The sequence below is a fragment of the Pseudophryne corroboree genome, chromosome 4 (genome assembly GCF_028390025.1).
Source record: "Pseudophryne corroboree isolate aPseCor3 chromosome 4, aPseCor3.hap2, whole genome shotgun sequence".
NCBI lineage: Eukaryota > Metazoa > Chordata > Amphibia > Anura > Myobatrachidae > Pseudophryne > Pseudophryne corroboree.
In genome coordinates, this window is record NC_086447.1 from 607,831,277 (window position 1) to 607,848,887 (window position 17,611).

A 17,611-nucleotide genomic window follows, 5' to 3' on the forward strand; every position below is an offset into this window, starting at 1 on the left:
CCTGCCTACCTTGTCCGTACACCCCTGATCAAAAATCACCACATTTCCCACAATATACACTGCTGCACATTTGTAGAATGCCCACATGAATCCTCGGGTTCATATACAATATATAAATAAAAGTGATTGGATAACGCCCCAAAAACCAGGAGGGAGTGAGAGGTCTCGAAATTGAACAAAACAAGTACAATAATTTGGGGAGGAAGGACATTTTAACAGTCGCCATTCGAAACATCCAAGAAACCTCATGATTTATCCAACAATTAGTAAGTTGTTGTAATAAAATACCATAGATATATTCCAGAAGGATTTCTTCTTTAACAGTGAGAGAGATCCCCAAATATTTAAGGGATTTCCAAAATATCATACTGTATTTAACTTTAAGAGAAGACGGTAATGCGGGCGGGATATTCAAAAGGAACAGCTCAGTTTTGGACGTATTCAATTCATAATAAGAGGCTTTAGAGCACTCATCAAATAACATGAATAGCTGCTAGAAAGGATTCTAGTTGAGTGACGGAGAAGAACATTGAATGTTAAAGTACGTACATGCTCCGCTGGGGGTTCAGGTACAAAAGCAAAGATGAGAGGGGATAACAGGCACCCCTGCAGAGTATCATTGCTAATGGAAAATTTAGAGGACAGAAAGCCATTACTAAACACATAAGCCCCAGGTGCTGAATACAATGCGGAAATTGAATCTAAAAACCTCCCAGAGAAACCAAATTTTTCAAGACCGCTCTCATATGTCACCAGTGGAGCCTATTGAAGGCACTTACATTTTAGATAACAAGCGCAAAGCAGGAGCTGGAGAGAGGAGAGAAGGAAGAATGGTACACACAAGAGAAACACTCACAAAGAGGAGAAGGGAACTGTTGACTGAGAAAGTAACACATTGAAGCTAGGTGCGTCAGGGTGGGCGCCCCGTGGATCCCATGGACTTCGAAGAAAAAAAAAAAAAAAAAAAAGAGTTAACGAAGGTACATTTTACCATAACTCTTATTATCATCTAGAGGGGTCCTTGGTCTCCACAGAGTTAACACTGGGATGTACACTCGTAAGCTGAAAGGACACTGTGGTCATAGGTTGCATCCCGAGAGGAAGATGTATCAAAAGCATAGAACCTAAGAAACGTGTGGGCAGTAGACCATGTAGCACCCTTTTAGAGCTGTTCAGCTGACGCGCAACGGCAGGCTGCCCACGAAGGTCCAACAGAGCAAGTAGAGTGAGCCGACACTGTACTTGGAACAGGAAGATCAGCCTGCATGTAAGCCTGTGAGATGGCCATGCGGAGCCACCGTGCCAGCTTTTGCTTATTAGCTGGCCAGCCACGCTTGTAGAATCCAGAGTATGAAGAGGGAATCCTTTTTCCTAACGGAACTAGAACGGTCTACATAGATCCTGAGAGCACGGACTACATCCAAAGAGGATACCTCTTGTGAAATGCCAGGCTCCTGGAATGCTGGTACCACAATGGATTCGTCGATATGGAATTAAGACACTACCTTAGGTAGGTATCCTGGTCTAGTCTTAAGGACCGCCCGGTCCTGGTAAAATATCAAAAAGGGGGGGGGGGGGGGGCAACATGAGAGCGCTCCCAAGTCAGACACTCTCTGTGCTGAAGCGATGGCCAGTATTCACAGTTAGCCATTTGAGGTCCTCCATTTCCAATGGTTCAAAGGAGGCTGTTGTAAGGCTTGAAGAACCAAGCACAAATCCCATGGAGCAACAGGAGGGACGAATGCTGGAGGAAGGTACGCACATCTGGTAAGGGAGCCAGTCTCTTCTGGAAATAGATAAACAAGGTCGACATCTGAACCTTCAGGGAAGCAAGGCGAAAACCTATAGCTAAGCCCATCTGTAAGGGATAGCTAGGGCCGCCTCTAAGGCATCCTAAGAAGTAGGAGTGCCAGATACGGTAATAGATGCAAGCTGAGGATGGTTTCTGAACCCAAAGCATAGTTTCAACCACCGCACTGTAAAAGCCTTTTTTGCTTAGGATGGATGTCTCAAGAGCCACGCCGTCAAACACAAGTGAGGCTCGTCCGTATGTAGACAGGGCCCCTAAGAGAGCAATCCTGGATGAAGAAGAGGTAGAGGGAAGGGCTCGTCTATGGAGAGACATTAAAGATCCATGAACCAATGGAGTCTGGGATATGCAGGAGCCACGAGAATGAGCGTGCCGCCCTCCTTGAACCTGTGCTGGGAAGGAGAGACACTGAAGGGAAGAGATAGGCCAGACAAAAGGTCCATGGGACTGTGAGTGAGTCCAAGAAGCTCACTCAAAGATCTCCTGTCCTAGCCCCGCACACTGGACCTTTGTGGTTGAGCCTGGAGGCCATGATATCCACGTCTGGAAGACCTCAGTTGTGCACCAGAAACTGAAAGATTGTTGGATGTAGAGACCACTCTCCAGCGTGAACATCCTGTCGACTGAGAAAGTCTGCTTCCCAGTTGAGGATTCCCAGAATAAATATTGCAGAGACGGCCTGAAGATGGAGTTCTGCTCAGGCAGGAATCCCGAGTTACTTCCTGCATCACTGCCACACTGTGAGTGCCTCCATGTTGATTTATATAAGCCACTGCCGTCGCATTGACTGACTGGATTTGTACCAGAGAACCCTGTAGAAGGACATGACCCATTGGAAGGCCCCGGTAAACTGCCCGACGTTCCAGGATGTTCATCGGGAGATCCCTTTCTGTTAGAGACCAGAGGCCATGAAAGGAGTGATGGCCCGTGACAGCTATCCATCCCAAGAGGCTGGTGTCTATGGTAAGAATCGGCCACCGTGAACTCCAGAATGACCGCCCCTTGTCCAGGTTGGATGTGTGTAGCTACCATGAGAGGGACGCCCGAAGATCTTGTGACAGTATCATTGTCTAAGATTTGATCTGTTGTGGAAGACCATGCATCTGGAAAGTATCAGCTGTTGTAGAGTCCTGGAGTGAAATTGGGCATATTAAACCATGTCGAAGGTGGATACCATGGTGCACTGCCAAATGGATCGAGACCCGTTGACTGTGAAGTAGGTTGTGGATGCACAACTGCATTGTATGTAATCATCCAGTAATGCTCCGAGGTGGATCATCCTCTGAGATGGGATGAGTGAGGACCTGGCCCAGTTGATCAGCCATCCATGACTCTGTAGGTTACGGGACACTACCTCTGGAGACTGCGCCAGAAGAAGGAGGACGTCTAGATAAAGGAGTATTCGAATTCCCAGAATTCCCTGTCACCGAGAGATGAGCCGCCATCACCATCATGAGCTTGGTTAACACCCTGGGAGCTGTGGACAGTCCGAAGGGCAGGGACTGTAACTGGAAATGCTGACGTAGGACAGCAAAGTGAAGATATTGTTGATGACAGGGTGCTATATGTACATGTAGGTACGTATCCTGTATATCTAAGGAGACTATATATCCCCAGGCTGCATAGCCAGGACAATGGAATGGAGAGTCTCCATACAGAATTTGGGTACCTTGAGATATTTGTTCAGCAACTTCAGATTCAGAATGGGACGGTATGATCCATTTTGTTTCTGAACCAAAAAAGAGTGTACAATAGAACCCCTGTCCCTGTTGAGGCCATGCAACAGGAATAATGACACCAGACTATTAATGAGAAAATGACTCACTTCAGTGCCTGTGCTTTGCCAGGGTCTGTCAATGGAGTGATAGGAAAGTACTGTCTGGGTTGACTCTTCAGGAAGGAAAGTACTCGTGAGAGACCACATCTTGGACCCAGGCATCAGTTGTGATTTGACACCATGCGTGGGCAAGCTGAAGATGTTGGCCTCCCATCCTGGGGTCCCCCAGGGGGAGGCCCGCCCCTTCAGGCTGAGGGTTTATCCTCTGGCTTGGTAGTTGGACATGTAGCTGCCCAGTCCTGCTTGGTTTTGGGTTTAGAGGCCTTGACTGTGCGAGACCTTTGGCCTTGCCCTGTGGACGAAAGGACCAAAAGTACGAAGCCCGAAGCCACACTGAGGAAGCTGAAGTTAGGCAAGCTGTCTTAGAGGTTTCCAGTTTATTGACAATCCTGTCCAGTTCCGGTCCAAATAGGAAATCACCCTTGTACAGTAGAGCTTCTAGGGCCTTCTTGGTGTCCAAAACCGCTTTCCAGGAACGGAGCCATGTGGCGTGCTGCAATAGAAATAGCGGAAACTTTGAAGGATAACAGAACAGAATCCAAAGCAATTTCACGAATGCAATAGGTCGCATCCCTGATATCAGACATTAGAGACAATTGTTCCTTGGTAAGTTCAAACGTGAAACTGTTCAAGGTTGTTGACCCAAGTTTCCATGGCTATAGCCACCCAGGCTGTAGTTGTAACCAGTTTGGCTGGGGTTCCTGTAAGGGAGTTCAAAGATTTAAGATACGCATCCAATTGTCTGTTCGGTAGTTCGTTAAGAGAGGATACAGTTGGGATAGAGAGGATGTGTCACATGAGCATCCACCGCAGAAGGATTTTCCCATTTTGCACAATCAGCTGTGGGTGACGAGTAAAAGTTGCTGAGCCTTTTGGGAACCATACATTTCTTAGGAGTTTTCCAAGCCTTATTTCTAGCTTCCGAAAAATGATCCGAGTGTGGAAACTCTGCTACCATTACCTTCTGCCGTTTGCGCAGAGGATCCTTAGTTATAGGGGCTGGTTTAGAGTCTTCTAGTTAAAGTGAAAATTTGACCGAACTACAGTAATTAATGCAGCCACATTAAATTTGGAGTGTACCTCCTCGTCCCCTGAGGGGGATTCTGCATCAGAAATCTCAGCCTGACCTGCAGGAGCAGATGATTCCTCACAATCAGAGTGGCGTAGACTGTGAGGAAGGCATACTACGCTTAGTGGCAGTAGGTGCAGGCAGTGTTACCTGGCCCTATACAAATGTGCTCGAATGCAACAGAGGAAGCAGCCAAATTCTGTATAAAGTTAGAGAATGAATCCAACCAAGAAGGAGGGACAGTTGGGGCTGCAATGGTCTGATAAATGGTCTGGGATAACTTTTCTGACACCTCCTGCTTAAAAGACAAAAAGTCAGAAGGATCATGAGGCCCCGCTTTCACTGCCTGTATTAATACAGAAAATTAAGATCAAGCAAGCTTTTGCCCATCTGCTCCACAGGAGTTTTCTGACCTCCCTGAGCCCGCCTTAGGACACCTGCGTTACGGTTTGACAGGTGTACCGCCTCAGTCAAACATGGCTGTTGGAAACCCATAGGGGGAGGCACAGTAGGATGTAATGGTTACGGTAGACTCATAGGGGGAGCCACAGGTGGGGTAGCAAGGTTCTTTTACTGTAAGTGGGGGGGCTGATGTGCTCAGAGGCAAAAGACAAGCTGTGCCCTGCCCCTCCTGTGATAAATCCTAAGGTAAAACCACTATGTTACAGGTATTACATGCTACCAGAGTAGGTGACCCAGTTTGCTTAGCCTTCCTTTTGTTAGACATAACTGCCAGGAGAGTACACACAAAATATGGTAATGTGCAGCATTTAACAGGAACATTATGTGACAATGAGCCCTCGCAAATACAATGTACTGTAATGTGTTGTCACTTATAACAAAAAAAAAAGGACATGGATATCAGTACAATGTACAGTGAGGAAGAGAGAGGAGTACAAGCAGCAGCACTAGCAAAAGTCACATACAATGCAGAAATAATTTAACTGCAGTGGGGACTGATATCGGGATCCGGATTGAAAGTCGACAGTAACTAGGTCGACAATGTCTAGGTCGACCACTATTGGTCGACAGTAACTAGGTCGACAGGGTCTTTAGGTCAACATGTTCTAGGTCGACAGGTCAAAAGGTCGACATGAGTTTTTAAAAAAAAAAAAAATAAGAATTTACTTACCGATAATTCTATTTCTCGTAGTCCGTAGTGGATGCTGGGGACTCCGTCAGGACCATGGGGGATAGCGGGCTCCGCAGGAGACAGGGCACATCTAAAAAATCTTTTTAGGTCACATGGTGTGTACTGGCTCCTCCCCCTATGACCCTCCTCCAAGCCTCAGTTAGGTACTGTGCCCGGACGAGCGTACACAATAAGGAAGGATCTTGAATCCCGGGTAAGACTCATACCAGCCACACCAATCACACCGTACAACTTGTGATCTGAACCCAGTTAACAGTATGATAACAAAACGAAGTAGCCTCCGAAAAGATGGCTCACAACAATAGTAATAACCCGATTTTTGTAACAATAACTATGTACAAGCATTGCAGACAATCCGCACTTGGGATGGGCGCCCAGCATCCACTACGGACTACGAGAAATAGAATTATCGGTAAGTAAATTCTTATTTTCTCTAACGTCCTAGTGGATGCTGGGGACTCCGTCAGGACCATGGGGATTATACCAAAGCTCCCAAACGGGCGGGAGAGTGCGGATGACTCTGCAGCACCGAATGAGAGAACTCCAGGTCCTCCTTAGCCAGAGTATCAAAATTTGTAAAATTTTACAAACGTGTTCTCCCCTGACCACGTAGCTGCTCGGCAAAGTTGTAATGCCGAGACTCCTCGGGCAGCCGCCCAGGATGAGCCCACCTTCCTTGTGGAATGGGCATCTACATATTTCGTCTGTGGCAGGCCTGCCACAGAATGTGCAAGCTGAATTGTACTACAAATCCAGCGTGCAATAGACTGCTTAGAAGCATGAGCACCCAGCTTGTTGGGTGTATACAGTATAAACAGCAAGTCAGACTTTCTGACTCCAGCCGTCCTAACTATATATATATATATATATATATTTTTAGGGCCCTGACCACGTCTAGTAACTTGGAGTCCTCCAAGTCCCTAGTAGCCGCAGGCACCACAAGAGGTTGTTTCAGGTGAAAACGCTGACACCCCTTTATGAAGAAACTGGAGACGAGTCCCAGTTCTGTCCTGTTCAAATGGAAAATTTTAATATGGGCTTTTGTAAGACAAAGCCGCCCATTCTGACAATCGCCTGGCCGAGGCCAGGGCTAACAACATGGTCACTTCCCATGTGAGATATTTGTCAACAGCATGGTCACTTTCCATGTGAGATATTTCAAATCCACAGATTTGAGCGGTTCAAACCAATATGATTTTAAGAAATCCCAACACTATGTTGAGATCTCACGGTGCCCCTAGGGGCACAAAAAAGCTGTATATGCAATACATCCTTTACAATCTGGACTTCAGGAACTGAAGTCAATTCTTTCTGGAAGAAAATCTACAGGGCCGAAATTTAAATGTTAATGAACCCCAATTTGAGGTCCAAAACACTCCTGTTTTCAGGAAGTGTAGAAATCGACCTAGTTGAATTTCCGTCGTGGAGCCTTCCTGGCCTCACCCACGCAACATATTTTCACCACATGTGGTGATGACGTTGTGCGGTCACCTCCTTCCTGGCTTTGACCAGGGTAGGTATGACCTCTTATGGAATGCCTTTTCCCCTCAGGATCCGGCATTCAACCGCCATGCCGTCAAACGCAGCCGCGGTAAGTCTTGGAATAGACATGGTACTTGCTGAATCAAGTCCCTTCTTAGCTCCCCAGGCCCTTAGTCCTCTGTGAGCATTTCTTGAAGTTCCGGGTACCAAGTCCCTCTTGGCCAATCCGGAGCCACTAGTATAGTTCATACTCCTCTATGTCTTATAATTCTCAATACCCTGGTTATGAGAAACAGAGGAGGGAACACATACACAGACTGGTACACCCACGGTGTTACCAGAACATCCACAGCTATCGCCTGAAGGTCTCATGACCTGGCGGAATACCTGTCCCGTTTTTTGTTCGGGCGGGACGCCATCATGTCCACCTTTGGTCTTTGCCAACGGTCCACAATCATGTTGAAAAACTTCCCTATGAAGTTTCCACTCTCCCGGGTGGAGGTCATGCCTGCTGAGGAAGTCTGCTTCCCAGTCGTCCACTCCCGGAAAGAACACTGCTGACAGTGCTATCACATGATTTTCCGCCTAGCGAAAAATCCTTGCAGTTTTCACTGCCCTCCTGCTTCTTGTGCCGCCCTTCTGTTTACGTGGGCGACTGCCGTGATGTTATCCCACTGGATCAATACCGGCTGACCTTGAAGCAGAGGTCTAGCTAAGTTTAGAGCATTATAAATTTGCTCTAAGCTTATTTATGCGGAGAGAATTCTCCAGACTTAATCACACTTCCCTGGAAATTTTTTCCTTGTGTGACTGTTCCCCAGCCTCTCAGGCTGGCCTCCGTGGTCACCGGCATCCAATCCTGAATGCCGAATCTGCGGCCCTCTAGAAGATGAGCACTCTGTAATCACCACAGGAGAGACACCCTTTTCCTTGGATATAGGGTTATCCGCTGATGCATCTGAGGATGCGATCCGGACCATTTGTCCAGCAGATCCCACTGAAGAGTTCTTGCGGGAAATCTGCCGAATGGAATTGCTTCGTAATAAGCCACCATTTTTACCAGGACTCTTGTGCAATGATGCACTGACACTTTTCCTGGTTTTAGGAGGATCCCGATTAGCTCGGATAACTCCCTGGTTTTCTCCACTGGGAGAAACACGTTTTTCTGGACTGTGTCCAGAATCTTCCCTAGGAACAGTAGACGTGTCGTCGGAAAAAGCTGCGATTTTGGAATATTTAGAATCCACTCGTGCTGTCGTAGAACTACTTAAGATAGTGCTACTCCGACCTCCAACTGTTCTCTGGACCTTGCCCTTATCAGGAAAGCGTCCATGTTTCTTTTAAGAAAAATCATCATTCCGGCCATTACCTTGGTAAAGACCCGGGGCGCCGTGGACAATCCAAACGGCAGCGTCTGAACTGATAGTGACAGTTCTGTACCAGGAACCTGAAGTACCCTTGGTGAGAAGGGCAAATTTGGACCTGTAGGTAAACGTCCCTGATATCCAGTGACATCATATCGTCCCCTTCTTCCTGGTTCGCTATCACTGCTCCGAGTGACTCCATCTTGATTTGAACGCTTGTATGTAAGTGTTCAAATATTTCAGATCTCACCGAGCCGGTTGGCTTCAGTACCACAATATAGTGTGGAATACTACCCCCTTCCTTGTTGTAAGAAGGGTACTTTGATTATCACCTGCTGGGAATACAGCCTGTGAATTGTGTGAGGGGGAGACGTCTCGAATTTCCAATGTACACCTGGGATATTACATGTAGGATCCCGGAGTTCCCTTGCGAGTGTTGCTGAAACTCTTGAGATGACCCCCTACCGCACCTGAGTCCGCTTGTACGGCCCCAGCGTTATGCTGCGGACTTGGCAGAAGCCGTGAGGAGCTTCTGTTCCTGGGAATGAGCTGCTTGCTGCAGTCTTCTTCCCTTTCCTCTCCCCCTGGGCAGATATGACTGGCCTTCGCCCGCCTGCCCGTATGGGGACGAAAGGACTGAGACTGAAAAGACTGTGTCCTTTTCTGCCAATATGTGACTCGGGGTAACAAAAGGTGGATTTTTCAGCTGTTGCCATGGCCACCAGGTCCAATGGACCGCCCCTTTATACGGCAATACTTCCATATGCCGTCTGGAATCTGCCTCACCTGACCACTGTCGTGTCTTCGTCTGGCAGATATGTACATCACATTTACTCTTGATGCCAGAATGCAAATATGCCTCTGCGCATCACACATATATAGAAATGCATCCTTAAAATGCTCTATAGACAATAAAATCCTGTCCCTGTCAAGGGTATCAAAATTTTCAGTCAGGAAATCCGACCAAGCCCCTCAGCGCTGCACATCCAGGCTGAGGCGATTGCTGGTCGTAGTATAACACCAGTATGTGTGTATATACTGTTATGATATTTTCCAGCTTCCTATCAGCTGGCTCCTTGAGGGCGGCCGTATCTGGAAACGGTAACGCCATGTTTTTTATAAGCGTGTGAGCGCCTTGTCCACCCTAAGGTGTGTTTTCCAACTCGCCCTTACTACTGGCGGGAAAAAGGGTATACCGCCCATAACTTTCTGTCGGAGGAACCCCACGTATCATCACACACTTCATTTAATTTATCTGATTCAGGCAAAACTACAAGTAGTTTATTCCCACCCTACAAATTACCCTTATTTGTGGTACTTGTGGTATCAGAAATACTTAACACCTCCTTCATTGCCCTTAACATGTAACTTGTGGCCCTAAAGGAAAACTACGTTTGTTTCTTCACCGTCGACACTGGGGTCAGTGTCCGTGTCAGTGTCTGTCGACCGACTGAGGTAAATGGGCGTTTTTACAAGCCCCTGACGGTGTCTGAGACGCCTGGACCGATACTAATTTGTCCGCCGGCTGTCTCATGTCGTCAACCGGCTTGCAGCGTGTTGACATTATCACGTAATTCCATAAGTAAGCCATCCATTCTGGTGTCGACTCCCTAGAGAGTGACATCACCATTACAGGCAATTTTCTCCGTCTCCTCACCAACATTTTCCTCATACATGTCGACACACACGTACCGACCTACAGCACACACATACAGGGAATGCTCTGATAGAGGACAGGACCCACTAGCCCTTTGGGGAGACAGAGGGAGAGTTTGCCAGCACACACCAAAAGCGCCATAATGTATATAACAACCCTAGAAGGTGTTGTTTCTATATATGGGCTCTTAATATATAATTATATCGCCAATTTATGCCCCCCTTCTCTTTAACCCTGTTTCTGTAGTGCAGGGGAGAGTGGGAGCCTTCCTCACCAGCGGAGCTGGTCAGGAAAATGGCGCTGAGTGCTGAGGAGAATAAGCTCCGCCCCTTTCACGGCGGGCTTTTCTCCCGGTTATTAGGAAAACTGGCCTGGGTTAAATACATACATATAGCCTTAATGGCTATATGTGATGTATTTATTTGCCTCTAAGGTAATCTATATTGTTGCCCAGGGCACCCCCAGCAGCGCCCTGCACCCTCCGTGACCGAGATCAGTGAGCCGTGTAGCAACAATGGCGCACAGCTGCAGTGCTGTGCGCTACCTTCATGAAGACTGAGGAGTCTTCTGCCGCCTGTTTCCGGACCTCCGTTCTGCCGTTCTTCAGCGTCTGTAAGGGGGATCGGCGGCGCGGCTCCGGGACGAACCCCAGGCTGACCTGTGTTCCGACTCCCTCTGGAGCTCAGTGTCCAGTAGCCTAAAACTTCAATCCTCCTGCACGCAGGTGAGTTGCAAGTCTCTTCCCCTAAGTCCCTCGTTGCAGTGATCCTGTCGCCAGCAGGAATCACTGATTAGAAACCTAAAAAAAAACTTTTCTAAACAGCTCTTTAAGAGAGCCACCTAGATTGCACCCTCTCGGACGGGCACAAAAACCTAACTGAGGCTTGGAGGAGGGTCATAGGGGGAGGAGCCAGTACACACCATGTGACCTAAAAAGCTTTTTTAGATGTGCCCTGTCTCCTGCGGAGCCCGCTATCCCCCATGGTCCTGACGGAGTCCCCAGCATCCACTAGGACGTTAGAGAAATCTTTTTTTGAACCTTTTCATACTTAACGATCCACGTGGACTACGATTGGAACGGTAATCTGTGCCGAGCGAAGCGAAGGCACCATGCCCGAAGCGAAGGCACCATGCCCGAAGCATGGCGAGCGAAGCGAGCCATGCGAGGGGACGCGGTGCACTAATTGGGGTTCCCGGTCACTCTACGAAGAAAATGACACCAAAATAACATGAAAAACTCATGTCGACCTTTTGACCTGTCGACCTAGAACATGTCGACCTAAAGACCCTGTCGACCTAGACACCCTGTCGACCTAGTTACTGTCGACCAAAAGTGGTCGACCTGGACATTGTCGACTTAGTTACTGTCGACTTTCAATACCACACCCACTGATATCAGTGGCAGACTTAGCTCAATACTCCTGGAGACCTGCAAAGCTCTGTGATGGCTGCTCAGAATCTCTAGAAGAAGAAGGAGGGAGGAGCAGCCCAGGGCGGGTAGACTGCAGTGAAATGGCGCCCTGGGCTGGGGGAGGGGCCGCTGGGGGAAGCACTGACCTCCCCTTGCTGACATCCACCACCGGTTACTCCTGGACAGGGGTCCCCAGCGCCAAGACAATGGTTCCCAGCGCCAGTATACATGTAGCCCTGGTGGTCTAGTGTGTCCGCAGGGCACTTAATGATCTGGGACCACGTCAGTGCCACCAGTCTGTCTACCAGGACCGGTGGCATAGGACTGCGCATAGAACTGTCCCCCATGTGTCCGGTGCAGTTCTGGGTGTCCCCTGTACTTTATCTAGCTAAAGGGTGCAGGTGTCTTGTTGTAATCACTGACCCAATTGTGGAGTAGCGACCCTGTAGGGGTATTGGAGCATTAGCAGTGGCGACCCCTGGACTGCCAGGTGCTGAATGCTCATTTAAAAAGGAAAAGAAAAATCGAAAAATCTAAAGCTCCTGTTCAGTGGTGACCAACTCCTGCTGGCACCAAAAAATAAAATGAAATGCCTGAGCATGGGGACAGTGTATGAGGAGAGAGGAGCCCAGCACATCCCAGCAGGCTTACAAGCTTGCCAGTCCTGGTCTCCACCAGCCATACACCAAGGTTAACCCTGTGGAGACCATGGACCCCAAAAGAAGAATATACATCTTCCAAATACATAACAAATTTGGAGAGTAAGATCAAATTTACAATGCCGATAAAAAAAGAATGGAAACCACCCCTTTCTTTTAACTGGAACATTAGAGAAGTATCCGAACAGGAAATGTAAATCAAAAAATAAGAATTTACTTACCGATAATTCTATTTCTCGTAGTCCGTAGTGGATGCTGGGGACTCCGTAAGGACCATGGGGAATAGCGGCTCCGCAGGAGACTGGGCACAAAAGTAAAGCTTTAGAACTACCTGGTGTGCACTGGCTCCTCCCCCTATGACCCTCCTCCAAGCCTCAGTTAGGATACTGTGCCCGGACGAGCGTACACAATAAGGAAGGATTTTGAATCCCGGGTAAGACTCATACCAGCCACACCAATCACACCATATAACTTGTGATCTAAACCCAGTTAACAGCATGATAACAGAGGAGCCTCTAGAAAAGATGGCTCACTACAGCAATAACCCGATTTTTTTGGTAACAATAACTATGTACCAGTATTGCAGACAATCCGCACTTGGGATGGGCGCCCAGCATCCACTACGGACTACGAGAAATAGAATTATCGGTAAGTAAATTCTTATTTTCTCTGACGTCCTAGTGGATGCTGGGGACTCCGTAAGGACCATGGGGATTATACCAAAGCTCCCAAACGGGCGGGAGAGTGCGGATGACTCTGCAGCACCAAATGAGAGAACTCCAGGTCCTCCTCAGCCAGGGTATCAAATTTGTAGAATTTTACAAACGTATTTGCTCCTGACCAAGTAGCTGCTCGGCAAAGTTGTAAAGCCGAGACCCCTCGGGCAGCCGCCCAAGATGAGCCCACCTTCCTTGTGGAATGGGCTTTTACAGATTTTGTCTGTGGCAGGCCTGCCACAGAATGTGCAAGCTGAATTGTACTACAAATCCAACGAGCAATAGTCTGCTTAGAAGCAGGAGCACCCAGCTTGTTGGGTGCATACAGAATAAACAACGAGTCAGATTTTCTGACTCCAGCCGTCCTGGAAACCTATATTTCCAGGGCCCTGACAACGTCTAGCAACTTGGAGTCCTCCAAGTCCCTAGTAGCCGCAGGCACCACAATAGGTTGATTCAGGTGAACCGCTGAAAACCACCTTAGGGAGAAACTGAGGACAAGTCCTCAATTCCGCCCTGTCCGAATGGAAAATCAGATGAGGGCTTTTACAGGGTAAAGCCGCCAATTCTGACACGCACCTGGCCCAGGTCAGGGCCAACAGCATGACCACTTTCCATGTGAGATATTTTAACTCCACATATTTAAGTGGTTCAAACCAAAGTGACTTTTGGAACCCAAAAACTACATTTAGATCCCAAGGTGCCACTGGAGGCACAAAAGGAGGCTGTATATACAGTACCCCTTTCACAAACGTCTGAACTTCAGGGACTGAAGCTAGTTCTTTTTGGAAGAAAATTGACAGGGCCGAAATTTGAACCTTAATGGACCCCCATTTCAGGCCCATAGACACTCCTGTTTGCAGGAAATGTAGGAATCGACCTAGTTGAAAATTCCTCCGTCGGGGCCTTACTGGCCTCGCACCACGCAACATATTTTCGCCAAATGCGGTGATAATGTTTTGCGGTTATATCTTTCCTGGCTTTGATCAGGATAGGAATGACTTCATCCGGAATGCCTTTCTCCTTCAGGATCCGGCGTTCAACCGCCATGCCGTCAAACGCAGTCGCGGTAAGTCTTGGAACAGACAGGGTCCTTGCTGGAGCAGGTCCCTTCTTAGAGGTAGAGGCCACGGATCCTCCGTGAGCATCTCTTGAAGTTCCGGTTACCAAGTCCTTCTTGGCCAATCCAGAGTCCGAATATAGTGCTTACTCCTCTCCATCTTATAATTCTCAGTACCTTGGGTATGAGAGGCAGAGGAGGGAACACATGCACTGACTGGTACACCAACTGTGTTACCAGAGCGTCTACAGCTATTGCCGGAGGGTCCCTTGACCCGGCGCAATACTTGTCGAGTTTTATAAACATGTGGAAGACTTCTGGGTGAAGTCCCCACTTGCTGACAGTGCTATCACATGATTTTCCGCCCCGCGAAGAATCCTTGCAGCTTCTGCCATTGCCCTCCTGCTTCTTGTGTCACCCTGTCTGTTTACGTGGGTGACTGCCGTGATGTTGTCCGAATGGATCAATTCCGGGTGACCTTGAAGCAGAGGTCTTGCTAAGCTTAGAGCATTGTAAATGGCTCTTAGCACCAGGATATTTATGTGAAGTGATGTCTCCAGGCTTGACCATAAGCCCTGGAAATTTCTTCCCTGTGTGACTGCTCCCCAGCCTCGCAGGCTGGCATCCGTGGTCACCAGGACCCAGTCCTGAATGCCGAATCTGCGGCCCTCTAGAAGATGAGCACTCTGTAACCACCACAGGAGAGACACCCTTGTCTTTGGTGACAGGGTTATCCGCTGATGCATCTGAAGATGCGATCCGGACCATTTGTCCAGCAGGTCCCACTGAAAAGTTCTTGCGTGGAATCTGCCGAATGGGATTGCTTCGTAGGAAGCCACCATTTTTCCCAGAACCCTTTCATTGATGTACTGAGACTTGGCTCGGTTATAGGAGGTTCCCGACTAGCTCGGATAACTCCCCGACTTTCTCCTCCGGGAGAAACACCTTTTTCTGGACTGTGTCCAGGATCATCCCTAGGAACAGATGACGAGTCGTCGGAATCAGCTGCGATTTTGGAATATTGAGAATCCAATCGTGCTGCCGCAACACTACCTGAGATAGTGCTACACCGACCTCCAACTGTTCCCTGGATCTTACCCTTATCAGGGAATCGTCCAAGTAAGGGATAACTAAAATTCCCTTCCTTCGAAGGAGTATCATCATTTCGGCCATTACCTTGGTAAAGACCCGGGGTGCCGTGGACCATCCATACGGCAGCGTCTGAAACTGATAGTGACAGTTCTGTACCATAAACCGGAGGTACCCTTGGTGAGAAGGGTAAATTGGGACATGAAGGTAAGCATCCTTGATGTCCCGAGACATCATGTAGTCCCCTTCTTCCAGGTTCGCAATCACTGCTCTGAGTGACTCAATCTTGAATTTGAACCTCCGTATGTAAGTGTTCAAGATTTTAGATTTAGAATCGGTCTCACCGAGCCGTCCGGCTTCGGTACCACAACAGTGTGGAATAATACCCCGTTCCCTGTTGCAGGAGGGGTACCTTGATTATCACCTGCTTGTGAATGGCTTCCAAAACTGCCTCCCTGTCAGAAGGAGACATCGGTAAAGCCGACTTTAGGAAACGGCGAGGGGGAGACGTCTCGAATTCCAATTTGTACCCCTGAGATATCACCTGAAGGATCCAGGGGTCTACTTGCGAGTGAGCCCACTGCGCGCTGAAATTCATTGAGACGGGCCCCCACCGTGCCTGATTCTGCTTGTAAAGCCCAAGCGTCATACTGAGGGCTTGGCAGAGGCGGGAGAGGGCTTCTGTTCCTGGGAACTGGCTGATTTCTGCAGCCTTTTTCCTCTCCCTCTGTCACGGGGCAGAAATGAGGAACCTTTTGCCCGCTTGCCCACGAAAAGACTGCGCCTGATAATACGGCGTCTTCTTATGTTGAGAGGCGACCTGGGGTACAAACGTGGATTTCCCAGCTGTTGCCGTGGCCACCAGGTCTGAAAGACCGACACCAAGTAACTCCTCCCCTTAATAAGGCAATACTTCCAAATGCCGTTTGGAATCCGCATCACCTGACCACTGTCGTGTCCATAACCCTCTACTGGCAGAAATGGACAACGCACTTAGACTTGATGCCAGTCGGCAAATATTCCGCTGTGCATCACGCATACATAGAAATGCATCTTTTAAATGCTCTATAGGCAATAATATACTGTCCCTATCTAGGGTATCAATATTTTCAGTCAGGGAATCCGACCACGCCAACCCAGCACTGCACATCCAGGCTGAGGCGATTGCTGGTCGCAGTATAACACCAGTATGTGTGTAAATACATTTTAGGATACCCTCCTGCTTTCTATCAGCAGGATCCTTAAGGGCGGCCATCTCAGGAGAGGGTAGAGCCCTTGTTCTTACAAGCGTGTGAGCGCTTTATCCACCCTAGGGGGTGTTTCCCAACGCACCCTAACCTCTGGCGGGAAAGGATATAATGCCAATAACATTTTAGAAATCAGTTGTTATCGGGGGAAACCCACGCATCATCACACACCTCATTTAATTTCTCAGATTCAGGAAAACTACAGGTAGTTTTTCCTCACCGAACATAATACCCCTTTTTGGTGGTACTCGTATTATCAGAAATGTGTAAAACATTTTTCATTGCCTCAATCATGTAACGTGTGGCCCTACTGGAAGTCACATTTGTCTCTTCACCGTCGACACTGGAGTCAATATCCGTGTCGGCGTCTATATCTGCCATCTGAGGTAACGGGCGCTTTAGAGCCCCTGACGGCCTATGAGACGTCTGGACAGGCACAAGCTGAGTAGCCGGCTGTCTCATGTCAACCACTGTCTTTTATACAGAGCTGACACTGTCACGTAATTCCTTCCAACAGTTCATCCACTCAGGTGTCGACCCCCTAGGGGGTGACATCACTATTACAGGCAATCTGCTCCGTCTCCACATCATTTTTCTCCTCATACATGTCGACACAAACGTACCGACACACAGCACACACACAGGGAATGCTCTGATAGAGGACAGGACCCCACTAGCCCTTTGGGGAGACAGAGGGAGAGTTTGCCAGCACACACCAGAGTGCTATATATATATATACAGGGATAACCTTATATAAGTGTTTTTCCCCTTATAGCTGCTGTATTTTTAATACTGCGCGTAATTAGTGCCCCCCCTCTCTTTTTTAACCCTTTCTGTAGTGTAGTGACTGCAGGGGAGAGCCAGGGAGCTTCCCTCCAACGGAGCTGTGAGGGAAAATGTCGCCAGTGTGCTGAGGAGATAGGCTCCGCCCCCTTCTCGGCAGCCTTATCTCCCGTTTTTCTGTGTATTCTGGCAGGGGTTAAATTCATCCATATAGCCCAGGAGCTATATGTGATGCATTTTTTGCCATCCAAGGTGTTTTTATTGCGTCTCAGGG

At 48.3% G+C, this 17,611-nt stretch overlaps 1 protein-coding gene across 3 annotated transcripts in view; it reads right to left on the minus strand.

The window, feature by feature from the left end:
- LYST (lysosomal trafficking regulator) overlaps nt 1-17,611 on the minus strand; it is an 864,675-nt gene that overhangs the window by 610,441 nt on the left and 236,623 nt on the right. The gene's annotated exons all lie outside the window — the stretch shown is intronic.